At 40.9% G+C, this 22514-nt stretch overlaps 1 protein-coding gene across 6 annotated transcripts in view; it reads right to left on the reverse strand.

Moving 5' to 3' along the window:
• LOC126035234 (nipped-B-like protein) overlaps nt 1–22185 on the reverse strand; it is a 180055-nt gene extending 157870 nt beyond the window's left edge. For 5 of the 6 annotated variants that reach the window (XM_049793483.1, XM_049793485.1, XM_049793479.1 and 2 more), the window contains exon 1: nt 21860–22185. The gene's annotated coding sequence lies outside the window, so the exon portion shown is untranslated. The other variant, XM_049793481.1, reaches the window with a different exon arrangement.
• Nucleotides 22186–22514: the final 329 nt, after the last annotated feature.

Raw genomic sequence — 22514 nt, forward strand, 5'->3', positions numbered from 1 at the left:
TCACAGGATCACACCGACAATCCACACTGAATCCTTCCATCTCTGCCTGTATCCAACCTACAGATGTTCTGCTTATCCTCTATGTACTTTATTCTCCAGGCACTTCACTCCAAATGACTACCATCTTCTTTTCTTAAGGATCTAAAACTCACTACTGTGGAAGAGAGGGCTAATTATAGCCCTCCATTTCTCTGAGGCTTTAATACAAAGCTTTCTACTACAGAATTCAAACAGCACTATTGTCCTGGCTGTTGCCAAGGCAAAGGTGGACTGTGGCCCATATGCTAGACACATGAACAGCCACAATTGACCATGCAGATAAATCAAATCAATAAATAAACTGAAGACTAGATTAGTCATGCTTAATTTTTTAGTTTTAATAGAATTTACACAATTGCATGCTGAGCACTTTATTTTCCTAATTTGTTCAACTGCAACAATTTGCAATGAAGTATGCAATGAGGATGGATTTTAAAATGCAGATAAGTTATATTTGAAGTGTCAGTTTTATGTATGTTGAAAAAAACCCCATAAAACCCCCACTGAAATGCAATTATCATCACTATATCTTTTAATTACTTAAAAATTAAACATTTAAAAATATCCTAAGTGTTATGTATTTCAGGTCATCCTGTTATGAGAAAAATAGTTATAGCTGTTTGCCTACCATCATTCGCTGACAAATGAAAATGAGTATGTACAAAGAAAGATGTGAAGCACAGCACTGCTATATATATGTAGGGCAGTACCTGCAAGGGAAAACTAAAGCTGATCTTGGCAGTCTTCCCTGGGATGCAGGTGATATACACCCACCTTTTAGAGAGGTAGCTCAATCTTTCCAGTGTGAAACATTATTTCACAAGTCACAGGCTCATTTTGGAGAAGATTCTCAGTTCTCTACAGCTTTGCTATTGTAGAAGGAATAGAATCAATTTGCTTTTTTTCCAAATTGGAGATTACTTTAGCACAAAGGAGACCCAGAGACTACACATCTTTATAGGAATATTCTGGCAATACAGAAGCATTAAAAATGAAGCATGGTACCCTTCTAGTTTCATTCACGTGCTATTTAAACAGAGACCAGAAGCAGCCAAAATGGATCAGGCCTCAACTACCTTAAACTTGCATCAAGACTGACGTATACACTCAAGTAGCAATAAGGAGTAGCTAGTTCTCAGTTCCCTGTCTTCTTTTCATTTGACACTGAGGCACCTATATGGTTAGGGACACTATCTTTTGCTAGCTATTCACCCAGGCTTTCAAACTACTGAGTTCCTGTCCTGTTTTCCAGTAGTGTAATATCTAACTTGCCACCATCCTCTGTGATAAAACATACAACTGAGAGGAGAGAAGCTAAGAAGTAGCAACAAGGAAAAGATCTGTTCCTGTGACAACAGGCTGTTTACCTCCTCAAAAAAAAAAAATTAAACTCTTGACATTAAACTCACAGGACATGATCCAGGGACACATCTCGGATTCATAAACCTTTTTTCTCTCTTTAACATTTGCCATGGGAGACCATAAATTAAAGCTTGCAGAACCACAAGTGGCCTTCCCAGTCCACATATTTGACATGACTTTCTGCATGCTTTGGCATACATGATAACATTTATATCCGAGACACAAATTTATACTGACAGTAGTATTCTGTATAGTACTAAACTGCTATTTCACATTATCCAATATTCATTTACATTTGTGTTTTCCAGGTTCATATTACAAACAACTTGAGCTCCCCCCACTGCTAATTATTCCTAATGTTTACTCACAGCAAACATACTTTTCTAGATCTTCTAAGACATTTGCTGTCAAGTAGGTGTTTCTTATTTCTAAAAGTTTTAAGGCAAGTTTTCAAACATGACTCTGTCCTTTTCAGTGGAAAAGTATCTGGGTTATTATCCAATCATATATATAAGCCTTTTACACAGGTGATTATAAAAATTCTCTCATTATCTGAAGCTAATTAACATACTGCTGATGAGTATGTTAGTAAGCTACATGAGCATTGAATTTATTAAACTATGTTCAGAATTCAGAAAGTTATTGCAAAGAAATCACAAGTGGGAGCCTACCACTGCATATTAGCAATTAGCATTCCAGGCCACAACCCACTCTACCCCAAAAAAATACAAACATCTTTAACTCACAAAGATTCATAAAATGCTTAACAATAATTTGGGTTTTGTCATAATCAACCACAAGAAAAATGCTAACTATGATAGAATCATTAAAGCTACTGTTGGTCTTAACAGAGTAAATCTAATCTACAAAATTATTATATATTATTTAAAAAAAAAACAAAACAAAAATGCTTCTTAAATAGTCTTGTGTGCACCAATTTATAATCATTGAGTTCAGTGAATAAATATTTTACTATATTTGAATACCCTAAGATTTAGGGACTAGCCTATTTAAAGTCCAACTGAAATTCTAACTTATTTCAGGAAACAAATATGTTGATACATATCAGTTTCAAGTAATTATACCTATGTAAACCCACTGAAGGCAATGCATTTGCAGAAGTATAATTTTAAAGCATTATTTGACACATAACTCCACTAATGAACCTGTATGCAACTTGGTTTACAGAATATTTATTTGTCATAACCATGCACATTAAACTGAATTCTTTCTATCAAGGTGAATGTCATTTTACTAATAAAACCTCTAAGTTCTGTACAGCAAATTTAGCATCTTTTATAACTGATACTATTTCTATAGGGTCACTTTTAAAACTAAACTACATCTATCTTCTAATTTTTCTTCAGTTTTCATTACAAAACAGCATAAGCATGTAAGCTTCATGATCATAAAACAGATGAGGTTTTGTTGTTGTTACTTAAAAGTTATCTGCATATATCTATAACAAGCTTTGTGATATATTCTAACAGGATTTCAAAATTAGTGTATTTTACAATGAGATATTACATCCATTTTTACTGTCCTTCCCAAAACATTTGCTCAAATTTACACCTGTATCAGTAATTAGGTGCAGGTAGGAGACCTTCAACAGTTTTGATTGATTCAGACAAATATCCTTCTCTCCCAAAATTCGCATAGGGTTACACGGAGTCTAAGCCACATTTGGGCAAGTTGATTAGCCCAGACTCTCAAGTTACTGTGCATCAGCTGACTTTCAATAATTGTGCATATACACTTAGCCCATGAAAAACACAAACTAATTCAACCTTCCTTAGCCAGCAATGAAACAGGGTTAAATTAAATCAAGTTATGTGCAATTGCCACAGGCCACATATATACAACTGAACATTCACTGTAACTGAGCATGCAATAACTTCAAATTGCCAGGACTTAACTAGTTATGTTGAATCCTCAGAAGTCCATCTACAGAGCTTTTTATAAGACTTCATTGGCTAATTATTTATCAAGATGTGATTAAAAATTTGCTTAATCCCATGACATCATATGTCTACTCTGAGCCTAGAAAAAAGGATTTGTCAGAAATAAACACAAACATTTACAGAAAAAGAGAGAATTCCTGAAGTCTACCAATTCAATATAATTAACATGTCACTAAATAAAATAAGTAGCTTTCATTATTCTTCCTCCAGGTTGTAAGCCAAGATTACAGTGTAATGTGAAAACTGAAAATGTTTACCTTGCAGTATTATGATGGATCGTTTGTGTAATGATATTGAGAGAATTACAGACAAAACAGTTTTTTTAAACTATACCATTTTTACTTCAATTCCTAAAATATTTTAGTGATATTTTCCATGGTAAAAATAAATGACCTATTTCTGTAAATAACACGACTAAACTTTACATCATGCTAGACAGAACCAGAGGGAATTGCTACTACTCTAAATAATCTTTTATAATAGTGACCTTAGAGTGTACAGTGTGTCCCTACAACTCTCTAAGCCATTAGTCACCTAAATTATCACAAGGAAAGTTCACCTACAGGTTTGCTTCAGTGTATGCCAGAACTGCCACTATTTTTGCAGAACTAAGCAGCTCAACGTCTGTTTTACACCTAAGCCTGGGCAAGATCCTCAGAGTAGGAAAGTCCAGTCATACACACATGCCTTGAACATGCCTAACACACAAAACTGAGTACTTTGTACTGCGTACTAGCCACCGCCTCCATCCCTTCACTCAAAATCTCAGCAGGATAGAAGAAGGGCACTTGCTCAGGATATCACACACCCAGATACTAACATCCTCCTCAGTAGCAGGAGGTTCAAACATGCATTTATCACTATCCATTAGAGTCTTTGATTGGCTCTAAGATTTTATGGGGTAGTGAGCACTCCCTTCTCCCCTTGTTGAAGGAATACTACGTCACAGTGCAAAGAAAATTAATTAGAACAGGGAAAAAGCCTGAAAGAGAGAATATGATTATCAAATAAATTGATTTAAACTCTTTCAGGAGGTAAATATATCTTCAATGTTTTCTATTCACTAACCAATATGGATCCTTTGCTCAGTACCACATGAGTCGTGAGTTCCATTTTGCATGCTCGCACATCTCAAACTTGTGATTGACACTCAGGGGCTGACCTGTTCAACAGCAGTATCACAATGAAGTCCCTTTTTGATCTCACTCCAATTCCTTTTTATGATGCAGAAATCAAGATTACAAATTTTACTTACTGCACTGTGACAGCTGGTTTACAAGGCAATGATTAAAAAGATATATTAAATGTATTTCCATATGTTAAAATTCATATAACTAAAACTGATGTTGAAGACCTGACTTTTTAAAAGCCATCTAAAACAGAACACTCAAGACCAAAAACTTGATATCAACAAATACTCAAACATTACTTTTTCTGTGTATCAACTCAAAGCTTTCTAGACTTCCACCAGAAAATCCCACACACCCCAGCTAAAGATCACATTTGCAAAGTCAATCAAAAGTTAATAAATGTCCCTTGTGCTCAAGAACTCTAACACAGACTTCGGATTCCATAATTGTGTAATATTCCCCTCCCACCCCCGGGGCCCAATCTTCATTCAGCTTACACGAACGATGGGCTCTGGAAATGAATCAGAGGCTATTCATAAGGCTATATGGTCAGTTGTATACAAGACTCTCCAACTTCGAGGAAAAATGAAAGAGAAGTACGAAATGAAAGAGGTTGCAGATCAGATCACAGGAAACAGAAAAATGCTGCTCTTGGGAATCTCATTCTATTTCTATCACTAATGGTAAATATTTCTGTGTTCCTGTCCTGGTTTCAGCTGGGATAGGGTTAATTTTCTTTCTAGTAGCTGGTATAGTGTTATGTTTTGGGTTCAGCATGAGAAGAATGTTGATAACACACTGATGTTTTCAGTTGTTGCTAAGTAGTGTTTATGCTAAGTCAAGGATTTTTCAGCTTCTCATGCCCAGCCAGCAAAAAAGCTGGAAGGGCACAAGAAGTGGGGAGGGGACACAGACAGGACAGCTGACCCAAACTGGCCAACAGGATATTCCATACCATGGGACATTACATCTAGTATATAAACTGGGGGGAGTTGGCCTGGGGGGGATCACTTCTCAGGAACTAACTGAGCATCAGTCAGCAGGTGGTGAGCAATTGCATTGTGCATCACTTGTTTTGTATATTCCAATCCTTTTATTATTATTATTGTCAAATTTTTATTATTATTATTAGTTTCTTTCTTTCTGTCCTACTAAACTGTTCTTATCTCAACCCACGAGTTTTACTTCCCCCCCACCCCGATTCTCTTCCCCATCCCACTGGGTGGGGGGGAAGTGAGTGAGCGGCTGCATGGTGCTTACTTGCTAGCTGGGGTTAAACCACAACAGTCCATTTTGGCACCCAACGTGGGGCCTGAAGGGTTGAGATAACAACAAACCTAACCAGAGCTTGTTAAATTTGTTACAAGCATTCATTATATTGGTCTAATAGTCACTGGTCACAATGTTGATTTATGTGTTCTTAAGAGTTGTGGCGCTTGTTTTTAAAGTTCTGTTTATCACCTCACTTGCTGTATGTAGTCCCTGTGCTGCTACTTATCATCCATGGGAGGTGGATTAAGGTTTTTGCTTCGATGTATTGTGTAATACCGGCTTATAGTATAATAAAATTATTGGTCATGGGACTAATCCAGTATTTGTACTCAGCACTGTCGTCACCTCTGTACTTGGGGAGCCATCTGTGGGAAACTATTAATAATTACACCATTTACCTTACATCCTCGGAGAGCCAATCTATGGGGGAGACACCTTTCTTCCCCTTTCCCTTCTCCTCCAGTCTAGTTACAATAGCATTTGAGAATTTTGAAAAATTTGAATACCGTTGGGATGTCAAAACCACCATGGTCCTATTGCTAGGAACTAGCATGTTCCTGAATGTAGTTCAGGTCTTGTTTAAGGTTAAACAACTATTTAATAATATCAAAGATATGCCCCAAGGTTGGATAATTATGAGTGGCAGGGTGTGTGGGGTAGTATGGGCAAATGCCTAGGGCGGTGGGCACCTCCTTCAGAACTTCACCCTTGAACAAGTGAAGAATCCTGAAAAACTAGTAGAACATTTGGAAAAAGTATGCTGTCATCACCCCGACAATTCCAGGGAGACACAAATCATGCAACGAGCTGGGGCCTGGCCCATGCCTATCAAGCACTGTTCAATGCCATTCATTACCCAGAAGGGGAAGAGAAGGTCTCTGGATATAACAAGGCAACAGGCACTACAGCCACTCCAACCCCAGTGACAGGCACTGCAGCTGAACCAGAGAACCAACCTCTGCCTGTATCAGTTGCCCCCATACAGAAGAAGAAATATACAAAAAAATCAGTTCGCTTAGCAAAGGATGAAGGTGAACCAGGGTCATCATGGGAACAGGAGGAAGAGTCAGAACCAGAGGTAATCACTGCATCCCTATCCTTGAGTTAGCTGCAGGATATGCAAAAAGATTTCAGCTGTCACTGAGGTGAGCACATTATCGCCTGGCTCCTCCGATGCTGGGACAATGGGGCTAGTAGCCCAGAATTAGAAGGTAGGGAAGCCAAGCAGCTGGGATCGCTTGCCAGGGAAGGTGGCATTGACAAGGCAATTGGAAAAGGGACACAAGCCCTCAGCCTCTGGAGATGACTCCTGTCAAGTGTGAAGGAATGGTACCCCTTTCAAGGAAGATGTTATACACCAGGCAAGTGGGCCACCATGGAGGGAGGTATCCAGTACCTGAGGGAATCAGCAATGCTAGAGATAATTTATTATGACCCAGAAAATGCACAATTACCCAAAGACCCAGACAAAATCCAATGCACACGACCCATGTGGCGGAAGTTTGTACAGAGCGCACCATCATCCTATGCCAACTCACTGGCAATAATGACCTGGAAAGACGAAGAGTCACCGATGGTGGATGAAATGGCTCGCCAACTATGGCAATAGGAAGAAAAATCTCTCCTCCTCCCTACAAGCCTGCATTTTGGCTGTGGAGAAACGGTCTGAAAAAATGATCGACTTGATGGAATGTCCTATTCCCCACCTGTAAGGACCAAAGTCTCAGCTATTAGGAGCGAGCGTTCCTCTGCCCAAGAGAGAGAATATAGAAGATACACACCACGGGGTACCCTGTGGTTTCACCTGTGTGACCACAGAGAGGACATGAGGAAATGGGTTGGAAAACCTACCTCGGTCCTAAATGCACAGGTACGCAAGTTGTGAGGAAAAACCACCACAAAAAAGGATTCTACCAGGAAAAATGCCGCTCCAGTTTCCAAACAGAGTAGAAGGGCTGATCTAATTTTTGATCCTCTTGAAGGGACTTCTGAATTAATTTTACAAGAAGTGAGTAATGGACACTCTGACCAGAATTAGAGGGGCCCTGCCTCCAGCCAGGTGGAGGAAAGGGACACCCAGGTCTATTGGACTGTGTGGATTCGATGGCCTCGCACATCAGACCCACAGAAGTACAAGTCTCTAGTAAACACTGGCGCACAGTGTACTCTAATGCAATCAACTTATAAAGGGGATGAACCTATTTGTATCTCTGGTGTGACAGAGGGATCCCAACAGCTAAGTGTACTGGAGGCTGAAGTGAGTATAACTGGGAATGAGTGGCAGAAAAACCCCATTGTGACTGGCCCAGAGGCTCTGTGTATCCTTGGCATAGACTATCTCAGGAGAGGGTATTTTAAGGACCCGAAGGGGTATCGATGGGCTTTTGGTATAGCTGCCTTGGAGACGGAGGGAATTAAACAGCTGTCTACCCTGCCTGCTCTCCCTCAAGACCCTTCGATTGTGGGGTTGCTGAGGGTTGAAGAACAACAAGTGCCAATTGCTACCAGAACAGTGCACTGGCGGCAATGTTGCACCAATCGAGACTCCCTGGTTCACATCCACAAGTTGATTCGTCGACTGGAGAGCCAAGGAGTGATCAGCAAGACTCACTCACCCTTTAATAGTCCCATATGGCCAGTGCAGAAATCTAATGGGGAGCGGAGACTAACAGTAGACTAACGTGGCCTGAATGAAGTTACGCTACCACTGAGTGCTGCTGTGCTGGATATGTTAGAACTTCAGTACTAACTGGAATCAAAGGCAGCCAAGTGGTACACCACAACTGACATTGCTAATGCATTTTTCTCCATTCCTTTGGCAGCAGAGTGCAGGCCACAGTTTGCTTTCACTATACCTGGAATCAATTGCCCCAGGGGTGGAAACACAGCCCCACCATTTGCCATGGACTAATGCAGACTGCACTGGAAAAAGGTGAAGCTCTGGAACACCTGCAATACATTGATGACATCATCATATGGAGCAACACAGCAGAAGTTTTTTTAAAAAAAGGAAGAAAATAATCCAAATCCTTCTGAAAGCCGGTTTTGCCATAAAAGAAAGTAAGGTCAAGGGACCTGCACAGGAGATCCAGTTTTTAGGAAATGGCAAGATGGATGTCATCAGATCCCAATGGATGTGATCAACAAAATAACAGCTGTCTCCACCAACTAATAAAAAGGAAACACAGGCCTTCTTGGATATTGTGGGTTATTGCAGAATGCATATTCCAAAATACACTTTGATTGTAAGCCATCTCTATCAAGTGACCCGGAAGAAGAATGATTTTAAATGGGGCCCTGAGCAACAACAAGCCTTTGAACAAATTATGCGGGAGATTGTTCATGCAGTAGCCCTTGGGCCAGTCTGGGCAGGACAAGATGTTAAAAATGTGCTCTACACCGCAGCCGGGGAGTATGGCCCTACCTGGAATCTCTGGCAGAAAGCACCTGGGGAGACCCGAGGCCACCCCTAGGGTTTTGGAGTCGGGGATACAGAGGATCCAAGGCTTGCTATACTCCAACTGAAAAAGAGATCTTGGCAGCATATGAAGGAGTTCGAGCTTCCTCAGAAGTGGTTGGTACTGAAACACAGCTCCTCTTAGCACCCCGACTGCCAGTGCTGGGCTGGATGTTCAAAGGGAGGGTCCCCTTTACACATCATGCAACTGATGCCACGTGGAGTAAGTGGATTGTACTACCATACAATAGGAAACCCCAGTCGCCCAGGAATTTTGGAAGTGATCATGGACTGGCCAGAAGGCAAAGATTTTGGAATGTCACCAGAGGAGGGGCCGACGCATGCTGAAGAGCCCTGCTGTATAATAAACTGTCAGAAAATGAGAGACAATATGCCCTGTTCACTGACGGGTCCTGTCGCATTGTGGGAAAGCATCAGAGGTGGAAGGCTGCTGTATGGAGTCCTATACGACAAGTCACAGAAACTGCTGAAGGAGAAGGTGAATCAAGTCAGTTTGCAGAGGTGAAAGCCATCCAGCTAGCGTTAGACATTGCTGAAAGATAAAAGTGGCCAGTGCTCTATCTCTATACTGACTCATGGATGGTGGCAAATGCCCTGTGGGGGTGGTTACAGCGATGGAAGCAGAGCAACTGGCAGCACAGAGTTAAACCCATTTGGGCCGCCACACTCTGGCAAGATATTGCATCCCGGCTAGAGAATCTGGTTGTAAAAGTACGTCACATAGATGCTCACGTACCCAAGATTCGGGCCACTGAAGAACATCAAAACAACCAGCAGGTGGATCAGGCTGCCAAGAGTGAAGTGGCTCAGGTGGACCTGGACTGGCATCATAAGGGTGAGCTATTTATGGCTCAGTGGGCCCATGACACCTGAGGACATCAGGGAAGAGATGCAACATATAGATGGGCTCGTGATTGAGGACTTCACCATAGATACTACTGCACAAGTAATCTATGAATGTGAAACGTGCTGCAATTAAGCAAGCCAAGCAGTTAAAGCCTCTGTGGTATGGAGGGCGATGGCTAAAATATAAACATGGGAAAGCCTGGCAGATTGACTATATCACACTCCCACAAACTCACCAAGGCAAACACCATGTGCTTACAATGGTGGAAGCAACCACCGGATGGCTGGAAACATATTCTGTGCCCCATGCCACCATCCAGAACACTATCCTGGGCCTTGAAAAGCAGGTCTTATGGCAACATGGCACCCCAGAAAGAATTGAGTCAGACAACGGAACTCATTTCCAAAACAACCTCATAGACACCTGGGCCAAAGAGCATAGCATTGAGTGGGTGTATCATATCCCCTATCATGCACCAGCCTCCAGGAAAAATGAAACGATACAGTGGACTGTTAAAGACTACATTGAGAGCAATGGGGGGTGGGACCTTCAACCATTGGGATACACATTTAGCAAAAGCCACCTGGTTAGTCAACACCAGAGGATCTGCCAATCGGGGTGGCCCTGCCCAGTCAGAACTTTTACATACTGTAGAAGGGGATAAAGCCCCTGTAGTGCACATGAAAAATATGTCAGGGAAGACAGTCTGGGTTATTCCTGCCTCAGGCAAAGGCAAACCCATTTGTGGGGTTGCTTTTGCTCAAGGGCCTGGGTGCACTTGGTGGGTGATGGGAAAGTCCGATGTGTGCCTCAAGGGGATTTGATTTGAGGTGTGAATAGCCAATGATTTGAATGGTATGATGTTACTTGCTATATACCCCTGCTACTGTATGTTATCATTACTATAATTGTTATATGCTATATCCATAGTACTACAGCAAGAATCACTTGGATCAAGCAGGAAAGAACTGTGATAAAACTGAGCAAAGCGCAGTAGTGATGGGACCAGAACTGACTCCAGCATGCAACAGTCCAACAGTGCACACCATCCTCCTGCTGTGCCCAATGTCACCCAGTTGCCACGCTGCCCCAAAGCCCGATCCTGCTCTGCCAACTGAGCGGACTTTGCACCATCCCTCCTGCCCAGACAGACTGGTATGACAGATGGAGCCCAGAGTCATGGACTAGATGAACTCAACAGACATTTTATAGGGATGGCCCATAGACTAAGGGAATGATATCTGTGTGTGTGTGTATCCATATACATCTGTCCTGGTTTCGGCTGGGAGTTAACTTTCTTCCCAGTAGCTGGTGTAATGTTATGTTTTCTATTCAGTATAAGAATGTTGATAACACACTGATGTTTTCAGTTGTTGCTAAGTAATGTTTAGACTAAGTCAAGGATTTTTCAGCTTCTCATGCCCAGCCAGCAAGAAGGCTGGAGGAGCACAAGAAGTTGGGAGGGGACACAGACAGGGCAGCTGACCCAAACTGGTCAATAGGGTATTTTATACCATGGGACATCGTGCCTAGTGTATAAACTGGGGGGAGTGGGGCTGGGAGGGATTGCTGCTCAGGGACTAACTGGGCATCAGTCAGCAGGTGGTGAGCAATTGCATTGTGCATCACTTGTTTTGTATATTCCAATTGTTTTATTATTATTATTATCATTTTGTTATTGTTATTATTATCATTATTAGTTTCTTCCTTTCTATCCTATTGAACTGTTCTTTTCTCAACCCACAAGTTTTACTCCTCCCCCCCCCCCATTCCCTTCCCCATCCCACTGGGGGGGGGGGGGGGAGTGAGTGAGCAACTGCATGGTGCTTAGGTGCTGGCTGGGGTTAAACCATGACAGTTCCTTTCTTCCTGCATGCTCTGAAGCCCAATTTGATGAAGCACTGATTAGTCATATTCATAACCAAAATTAACAAAATCTGTTATAATATTATCACACACATTATGATACCAAAAAAGTCAAGTTAATTTAAAATTCAGGTCCTACAGTTGCTCCAGTTGGACTTCCAAAGTTATAAAGACCAACTTTTGCATCTCAGTTCCCAACCTGCATGATTAAATACTCTCCTCAAAAACATTAAACAAATAAGTATTTGTGAAGCATTCCAATATTACAATACACATCACAGAAAAGCCTGTGAGAAAATTAAAAATTCTGTCTCTGGAGCAGGGTGTAATGATGTGATTAAGATACACATTGAACACCAAGAGAAGTCAAAATATTTAATCATAAAAGACAAGACTGGAAGCAATCTCAAGTCTATCCCTTTCCCCAAGGCAGGATCAACAATATCTAAAGCCAAGCCTAGGAGACATTAATATAACCTAGGTTGTTTGGGTTTTTTTTTTTTTGGGGGGGGGGGGGGTGGTTTTGTGGGGGGTTTTTTGGTTGGTTGGTTGTTTTTTTAATCTCTCATTAAGGAGGCTACATTCATTCTACACAGTCTGTGAAATAGGCATCCTGTTCTAGGAAAAAAAAATAGTGATGACAGACTTAAAGACTACCACAATGCATTCACAAAGATGCCAAATCCAGACTACACAGGTAATCTGCACTACAGGATTCCCTACCATTTGCTCTTACAAGAAGTATTCCACATTTCTGAGGTGGGTTTTTTTCCTACTATGTGATTTCCTCAGGGGAAAAAAAAAAAAAAAAAAAAAAAAAAGACAATTCAAACAATGCATTCCTGTGTGTGAAATAATGCTTCTTTGCTCAGACAATCCTCATTTTATACTTCTGGCTTCTTCTCAGGCAATTTGTTCTTCTTCCCCTCTCTGGTCTCTCTCAGTACATAATTCCCACCCATTCCCATCCCTAAAGTGTTTCCCTTGACTGTACACCCAATTCCAGAGTACCCTTCTATCTCAGTTTCTTGCTAAGGCTGTTTTACAGCTCTTCCTGTATCTTCACTAAGGATACTTTTATCTGCCCCACCAGCTGTTTTATCTAGTCCTCTCAGTTCAGTTATTACTTCCTTAGGAACTCCAAGCTCCTACTCTCCTCCCAATTCCTGCCCTTCAAACTCCCATTCCCTCCCCATCTGTGCAAGTCTGGTTCCAGTCCACCACTCTTCTCCATGTGTTCACCCTTCCAGCCATCTGTAACCTCAGTTCTTGTCTTTTTCACATTCAAATGAATCAGCACTGCAGATAAGCAGGGAATGGACACCAGAAAACTAAGAGTATGTACCACATCTCACTGCTTAGAACCAGACTTATTAGGAAAGTCCTGTTGCGCATACAAAATTTTTCAGCTTTAATGCCTACAATCAGAGAAGTCAGCTAATTTTTCAGACACTAATAACTTGCCCAATTTTTGGACAGATTTTCAAATTGCAACAAAATGCACATCCCTAATGCAAAAAGTCACCTCACTCAAATTTTAAGTTCCTCTCCCAAAGAATAGGGGTGTTCAAATGACTTGAAGAAAAGGTCAGAAATTATTTTTTAAACATTTTTTTCTCTACCATGACCCTTAGGAGCCAGTGAACTATTTTGGCTTTAAGCTTTATTAAAAGTGTCAGTCAATAAAGGGCAGTCACCCAATGTGGAAAATTTTGCTAAACTTCAGTCATTCGGGCCAAAGTCAGAAGTAAAAATCAGTGCCTTTAAATAGTAAGTGTCAAGAAACCGAGAGGAATCACTACCAGCCTCACCTATACAAAACAAGCAGGGAGCAACATGCATTCTTAAAGTTGACTAGCAACTCTGTTAAGCAATGTTTCAATTGCTTATAACTGCCAAATTTTAATAGGATACACTGAAGTTTTTCTATGTTACAGGTTATGCCTCAACAAGAGTTTTTAAGGAACCTGCCAGGAAGAACCTATCATCACTGAGAATGCTAGTAGAAGAAAATTCATTTCCCATTATTTAAAAAAAAAAAAGAACCAAAAAAAAACCACAAAACCCTAGCACCCACTGTAATAAAAAGCAATCATATCTCCTTAGTTTGAACTAGGAATTTAACAGACAAATCATCAGGCAGATTTTTAATTTTCCCTTCAGAAAATGAAATTGAAGTTAAACTGATTTTAGATCTCCACAAAGCACTGTCCATGAGTTCTCACCACAGTCTTATTAGAGTCTTATCAAAATTTTCCCAGCTTTTAGACTGCAAAAAGCATGTTCCAGCTTATTTTTTCTACAGGTGCTAAGGTAGTTGCTGTACGTATCATCCTACGAGGGCTCTCTAAAGTTTCCCTCCATCATTAATATCTAGAAAGCATATCTGAAGAAAAAGAGGAAGCAATATATCTGAATGGAAAATAACATACAAGACAGTTGGACAGTCTATTAAAACCTAAGACCTGAAAACAAAATTTCGGAGACAAAGTATTTGTAACCTCATCCTTTCCAAGTACCTGGTCAACACAGAGGAGAGACTGTTAGCTCAATCATGAAAGGGGTTGCACTATCACAGACATGCATTTACATTCAAGGAGCTTGCTAAATTACATTATAAAAAAGAGAAAAAAGGTTAGAACGATAAAACCAAGCATTAAAGTAATAAGAAATGTCAGAATTATGGTTGCTTACACCTACAATTCAGTCCCTTGTGCATTATAATAGTCATTCATTAAATGATCATATATTGGTTTTGTTATTCACAGGATCCCTGTCTCATATATGGCACATGACGTATATGTCATGAAACAAATCAGAGTTACACAGTAAAAGGAGATGCCTTCTTTGGGACATTACACTTTTTTACTAAGGAATTTGAATAAAACATAGTTAATAAATCCAATCAATCAATTAAAAAAAAAAGTTTCCCATCCAAGAGAACTTTTGCTGGAAACTGCCAGTTTGTAAAAAACAACTCTTAAAAAAAAAAAAAAAAAAAACACACAGCTTATTTTCACAGAAAACTTCCATCACAAGGAAAGAAAGAAATAAAAATTCTACCTGTTCCATAATATACCCACAGCCTCAGGGTCATGCCTAGAGCATACAATTAGAACAAAAAGCCATATAGGGGAGGAAAAGCTCAAGAACTTCTCTGCCTGATACAGATCAGGCATTTGAACTTGGACTTCCTACATCCCCAAAGCAATGTTCTGGCTAGGAACATGCTTACTACACCTCTGAATAGTCTTGCTTTCCTAACAGAGCTGTACAGCAGCTGAACAGACTGACATTACAATGAAATGGTCTGACCACTAGGCTGCAGAGGTTTCCATTCAACCAGTTTACATCAACTGCAACAATTATCAGTTTAAGAGGCAGAGTTTTATCCCTAACAGCCAATAACCAATACTTAGGATACTCTCCAGGGTTGCTAGTTCCTGCTGGAAGTTAACAGAGTAATATTTTGAATCTCTGTCTCCAATATTGCAGGCAAGCCATTTAATTACTTGCAGGATTTGGGTTGTTATCTAGTTGTTTTCTCTGTTATTCCTGATAAACTTTAAGAGATTTTGGTTTCTTCACAATAAGGAGGATGATTTTTTATAATTTTTTGGGACAGGAAATCTATTCTGGTCCAGCTCTTGGCATGATCAAGACAGCTAAAACTGAATAGATGTTTAAGACCATCAGCAAAAAAACATTCTATACTTATTAGGAATCCACCATGAGAAACAATGAGCCTGATATGTTGAAACACAGGGCACTCACAACCACAAATAAAGTCAAAGAAAACAACGTTATGAAGTTCCTAAGTGCTGTAAAGTAACTCTAAGAGCCTCAAGAATAACGCATGTCAAATTACACAAGATTTATAAGCAATTTTCAAACTCACTGACTCAGTTTCAGTCTTCCATCTGTAAAATGGAAATAATATTTTACAGATGTGCAAAAAAACCCCTCTAATGTTTGTGAAGTGCAGTTATGCATTTTGAGATAATTCCTACAAATGAATAAATGAAAACACTTCAGCATTCATGAAAGATTTGAATGGTATACAACAGATAATAAAGCAGTAGGCTACACACTGAATGACAAAGAAAAACAAATATATCAACTAGGTTATAACAGTATACCATTCAGCTACAATTTCCCAGGCACTGTATGAGGCATTGAATTAGGGCCACGAGGGTAAGGGGGAAATACAGTAATATAGTTAAAGGCCCAGCGTATGGAGAAGGGGGCTGGATTACGTTTGTTTCTGCAATCTTAGTCTGCTGTTTCCTTATCCAAGTCCCTGATTTTGCAGCCTAGTGTTTTTTAAACACTGTTCCTGTAAAATGCATTGCATGTCTACACATACACACTCCTGCAAAAAACAAAGTGCTTCAAATCAAGCCACAGCAATAATCTGAAAAATGAAAATATCTACCTATATAAAGAATTCTGAGATCTCTGATTGGAAAACCACTTAGAACTGATACACATACTAAAAGCAATAAAAATAAACTTTTCTAGAATTTTTTCCTGGTTTAAAGAGTTTAACATGAAAAAAGTTCTTCAATGTTTATTTTTTTTAGTTATTTGTGTGAACCAAGTAGTCACCTTCAAGTACAGTATCAAAAACTCTGTTCAATTTGACTGGAATTCCTTTTAGTTTCTACATAGAGCTGGGCCAAAATCCTTTCTCCCCTCACTTCTGCTAGTGAGATTTTCCATAGTGAATAGTAGGGACAGGAAATGAGATACAAATCATAGGTCCTGTACAATCTCCTCAAACACAATTTCCTCACTCCTGGGGTGCAGTAGATGTCAATATAAAGCACTTTCTCCCACATACTTTGGAGGTCAGGATCAGCTACAAAGAAATATGCATGTAACACTAAAAAAATAAACACACAAATATAGATGAATTATATTAAAGGTTTTTAGAATACAAGCCTTTAACAACTATCATTTCAAAAGGACTTCATTTTTCAATTATTAAAAAGGATCATTATTATACAGGGTTATTAGCAATAATACACATGTATCACCAATTTCAAGCATTTCCTTGTGGGTTTCTCTGTGCAACTGAGTGCTCGTTACTGATGATGATTCAAAATCAGAAGCTAAGCTAACCTGTACTACTTCTAATAAAGGCATATGAAAGGCAAAATTGAAAGTAAGCAGTATCACATTCAAATGGACAATTTTTTCAACTGTTAAATATTTCTAGTGATGTATTTTGCAACACTAAATAGCTGTTCTAACACTGGATGATCCACCACACACCTACCAGACAAACTCTAAAGTTATCACGACTCATATTTTTTCAATTAAGTATGCCCATAACTCCTGTCAAAATGTCCACACATTGACTCCTCTATAATAATTCCTAGAAAGCATAAATTTCTGAATGAGGACTTAATTTCTTTCCTATGTCTAGATATTCAGAAGAGAAGTATATTTTTTCCTTCTAGTTACTAGCAACTGTTGACTAACTTTGCATTTATTGTGCAATACTTATGAAGTAAACGTTAATATAAATTTAATATCATGACTTTAACACTTTTTAATATAACACACACATAAAAGTACCACACTTGCCACTGAACACACAGAAAATTGCAATAGGAAACTTGTTATACCACTTCCTGGCTCAAATCAATTCACACTTTGACTATTTTTCATCTAGTATCCTTCAAAATATAGTTTATTTATATTATAGAGGAATATATACATGAAACATTTAGGATTAAGGCTGTATTACCTTAATCACCTGTATTGGGTTTGCGTGGCAAGGTTTTGGTAGTTGGGGGGCTACAGGGGTGGCTTCTGTGAGAAGCTGCTAGAAGCTTCACCTATGTCTGATAGAGCCAATGCCAGCCAGCTCCAAGACAGACCTGCCACTGGCCAAGGCCAAGCTGATCAGTGACAGTGGTAGCACCTCTGGGATAACATATTTAAGAAGAGGAAAAAGTTGCTGCAGAACAGAAACTGCAGCCAGAAAGAGGAGTGAGAACATGTAAGAGAAACAAGCCTGCGGACACCAAGGTCAGTGAAGGAGGGGGAGGAGGGGAGCAGAGATTCCCCTGCAGCCCGTGGTAAAGACCATGGTGAGGCAGGCTGTCCCCCTGCAGCCCATGGAGGTCCACGGTGGAGCAGATATCCACCTGCAGCCCATGGAGGACCCCACACCAGAGCAGATGGATGCCTGAAGGAGGCTGTGACCCTGTGGGAAGCCTGCGCTGGAGCAGGCTCCTGGCAGGACCTGCGGATCTGTGGAGAGAGGAGCCCACCCTGGAGCAGGTTTTCTGGCAGGACTTGTGACCCCGTGGGGGACCCACGCTGGAGCAGTCTGCTCCTGAAGGACTGCACCCTGTGGAAGGGACCCACGCTGGAGCAGTTCATGAAGAATTGTAGCCCGTGGGATGGACTCATGTTGGAGAAGTTCATAGAGGACTGTCTCCCATGGGAGGGACCCCACGCTGGAGCAGGGGAAAAGTGTGAGGAGTCCTCCCCCTGAGGAGGAAGGAGTGGCAGAAACTGTGTGATGAACTAACCACAACCTCCATTCCCTGTCCCCCTGCACCACTCGGGGGGAGGAGGTAGAGAAAATCACAAGTGAAGTTGTGCCCAGGAAGAAGGGAGGGGTGGGGAGAAGGTGTTCTGAGATTAAGTTTTATTTCTCATTACCCTGCTCTGATTTGATTGGCAATAAATTAAGTTAGTTTTCCCCAAGTTGAGTCTGTTTTGCCCGTGATGGTAATTGGCAAGTGAACTCTCCCTGTCCTTATCTTGACCCACAAGCCTTTCATCATATTTTCTCTCCCCTGTCCAGCTGAGGGGGGGGGAGTGATAGAGCAGCTTTGGTGGGCACCTGACATCCAGCCAGGGTCAACCCACCACATCATCATACAAACAACAAAAAAACCCACAGTCATTTCCTTGGGTTAGAACCATCTATTGCCTTGATTCTGCAAGAAGAGTCATATGAACATTAATGTACACGGAGTCTCAAACATGCAATGAGGTTGCACCGGGGTACATGTACTCCTATGTAGAACAGGGATCTGCGAATGGTTTCAGTGGTATAATTTTACTTCTCTAATCCTGTTCTGTTTCTCCCAAATCAAACTGTAAAAAAATGCTTTAAAAAAAATACAAAAACAGCTTTAAAAGATAGCAAAGGCTAAAAAAATAAAACCTGTACACAGGAAAAATTCAAGATGTACAAGGTATTCAAAAGCACAAAATAAAAGATAATAAGAAGAAAATATTTTCCTCTTTCAGTTAAAATAATTGTTACAACTAACACCTCGAGAATAATTAATTTTGTATTTCTGTAACATTAATAAAATAACTACATCCTCCTTAAGCAGCTAGCTCTTGTGATAACAGTGGACCAGTATAAACTCCTAACATTAGGGAAAAAGGAGTATGAAAGCGACAGTCCTGCTTCCCACACACACTTAAACATGCTAAAAATACAATCTAAATCAAAAATAAGTCATCTCAAACATTTCCACATTAAGTATTTCTGTATTCCAAATACATTTTTCTGAGATAAAGAAATTTACAACTGCGATAATGCAACTAATTCAGGATTAACCACATATGGCTCAGAAGAACAAAACCAAAAAAACTCATTACAAATAGGCAGCACCTTAAATTTCCCTCTATAAATACGCCTATTTTTCACACCAGAAAAGTGCATGCTTTCTGATTTAAAAAAAAAAAAAAAAAAAGCACACACCATAAACACAACCCTGGCAAGATAAACTTGACAGGAACTACATAACTACAGTAGCTTATTTCCTGCTCTTATCAGGTATATTTAAAGCAAACCTCCTTAATTGAAAAATAAGTCAGAGAAGTTCACTACTGTTAGCTTAACAAACCCATTTTTGTTAAAATGAGAACTGTTTGAAACAGACAACAAAAGAAACGCTGGAGCTCATGTCGCTTCCTGATGATGAAAACTACCCAAGAACTACAACTACTTCTGCACAGTCCTTTCTTTCCTGTAAAGCAGAGTTACACTACGGACCAAAAGAAAACAATTATTCAGCGACACACAGAGATAGGGACAGTTAGAAACAACTAGTGGCTCCCTCTGCAATTCACAAAGTTTAAAAATAAAAAGCTGCTTTTTCGAAGTGTAAATGGTTCCTCTCCACGCACATAGGCCTGAGGCCCTGTTGCAAACAGTGTCTAACAGGACCAGGCAGCACAAAGACAGGAATGGGAGATTAGTGGGAGGGAGGCCGGGATTGGGGCTCAGCAGGATCTTCAGGCTTTTTAAAATTCAAACTGCTCCCTGACCAATACAAATCACTTACATGCTACTGACTACTACACAGATTTACAGCATTAAAAACGCACCTTCTATGTGACAGCTATATTAACTTCACCCTTTTAAACATGTATTAGGGCGCTCAGAAACATGATAGCACAGTTTATAACTCTAAACATAATATACCAACAAGTTACTTCATTAGATACATTAACCACTTATTATTACAACAGATCTGCCTGAACAACTAAAAAAACCTACTGAAAAAAAGACAAATTATGTAATGTTGATAATTGTTTGCCATTTACAAATTTCCTTTCTATATGAAAGATGAAACTCTGTATCTTAAAATTTCCCTCAATTATGTAATTTCTGTAGGAGTATTTTTATTAGTTCACAGGGTGTTTGTTTTAAATCTACCTCAATTTTTAATAACGCTCTCAACTCTACTGTACAGTAAGTCCAAGATTTATTTTACTGTAAATTAGCTACCATTTATAAAGACCTGACACTTAATCAAATGTCATTTACAAAACACATTTGACCTGTTAAAATGACACCTAATTACATATTCAAACATCACGGACACAAACAGCCAATAACAACCTCAGGATCTCAAATGATATGGCCTGACAAGAAAGGATGACACTTTTTAAGCATTCCTTACTTTTCACTTAATTAAATTTACTCTTGATTCTCAAGTACTTAGGGTAAGATCTCATCTTCACCTTGACCCCTGAAATGTCATAAATGTAGCACTTTACATATGACCCCCTCCCGTTTTCTGTTTGTTAAGAGTATAAAATAGTATTTCGTCTGAATTTAGTACATATTCACATAACACATACAGCACATAAACACTGAGATTGTGTGGAGTACCTCACATAATATGCTTGTCTATCTGTAGTTCCTGGGTCTGCAGGTGTCCATGTTGTGTCAATCATCCCACAAGCGCTAGTTTTATGCCATAAATATACTAAGTGATTAACACTAATCAATCACTATATTATTTAGAGATTAAACCTCTGGCACATTATAAATCCATGTGCATTCGAACTTTTTAATGTTCACAATAGAGTTGGTTAGAAGGAGAAGGTAACAGCAAAGAGAGCTGATATTTTTGTTTCTGGGTATTTATATTGTCTCTCTTCCCCTATTCCTCCACCTACTCCTTCCCCACTTCAGAGGGCTGTCTGTGCTGGGACCTTCCTTCCTTGCCCTGGTGAAGTTGTAAATACGGCAAAAAGATAAGTGCACATTTGCAGCTAATTTTATTGTTTCCTCTTCCTCCTGCTCCTCTCCAAGTTAAGGCCTGTTACTGAGAAGCCGCTTATGCCTTTCTAATCCCCGAGCTAGAGTAAAGGCGCTGGCCGGCGGGCCTGCGCTCTCTACCGGGCCTAGGCCTCCCGGCAGCCCTGGAGGAACCAATCTCCTCCGCCAAACCCGAGCGAGCAGGAAGGAGGGCTGCGAAATAAACATCTCCGGTTACCACTTATTCCCCTCTACCCCGGATAACAGCTAATTCCCTCTGCACCCAGCAGCGCTGGGCCGCCTGGGCTAGGAGGCCCAGCCCGCTGCTGGAGAGGGCAGGGAGGGGAAGGGGAGACAAGGAGGGGGGATTACCTGAGCAAATCGGTGTCTGAATCCAACAAGAATCCGAGAGAGGGGGAGAGAAATCCGCCCCCTCCCTCCTCAGAGGAGCTGCTGCCGCCGCTGCTAGGCCGCCGCCACCGCGGAGCAGGAGGAGGAGGGGAGATAATATAACAACAATAATCCGGGCCGGGAGGGGGGCTGACTCCTCTTCCGTCTCCTCCTCAGTGCAGCGAACATGTAGAGCTGGGGGGTGAGCGGCCGAGACAAATCCCTTCCCTCTGAGCCTGCTTCACAACATCAACCCGGGCTGGGCCGAACCGAACCGGTTCCGAGACACACTCCGAGCCGCAGGGGGATGGCCGGGGAGGGCGTGGGGGGGGGGGGGGGGGGGGGGGGGGGAAAGCAGCTGCCAAGGGGCTGCCGCCGCCGCTCCCTCTGTATATGCGAGTGCAGGAGGATGGGGGAGGTGGTAGCCTAGGCCCAATGAGTCGGTACCGAGCGGGGGGGTAGGGGGAAGAAGAAGAGGGGGGGAGGAGGAGAAAGGAAAGGATCGGATCCTGTGTGTGTCTCTCTCGCTCCCTCTCAGAACAAAATGCCGACCGGAAGTGCAGCTACAGGAATGACTCCCTCCACCGGCGCCAAATGCCAACAGCCTCCCCCTTCCCTCCACTACCTCCTTCTCAGT

Source organism: Accipiter gentilis, chromosome W (genome assembly GCF_929443795.1).
Source record: "Accipiter gentilis chromosome W, bAccGen1.1, whole genome shotgun sequence".
NCBI classification, from domain to species: Eukaryota; Metazoa; Chordata; class Aves; order Accipitriformes; family Accipitridae; genus Astur; species Astur gentilis.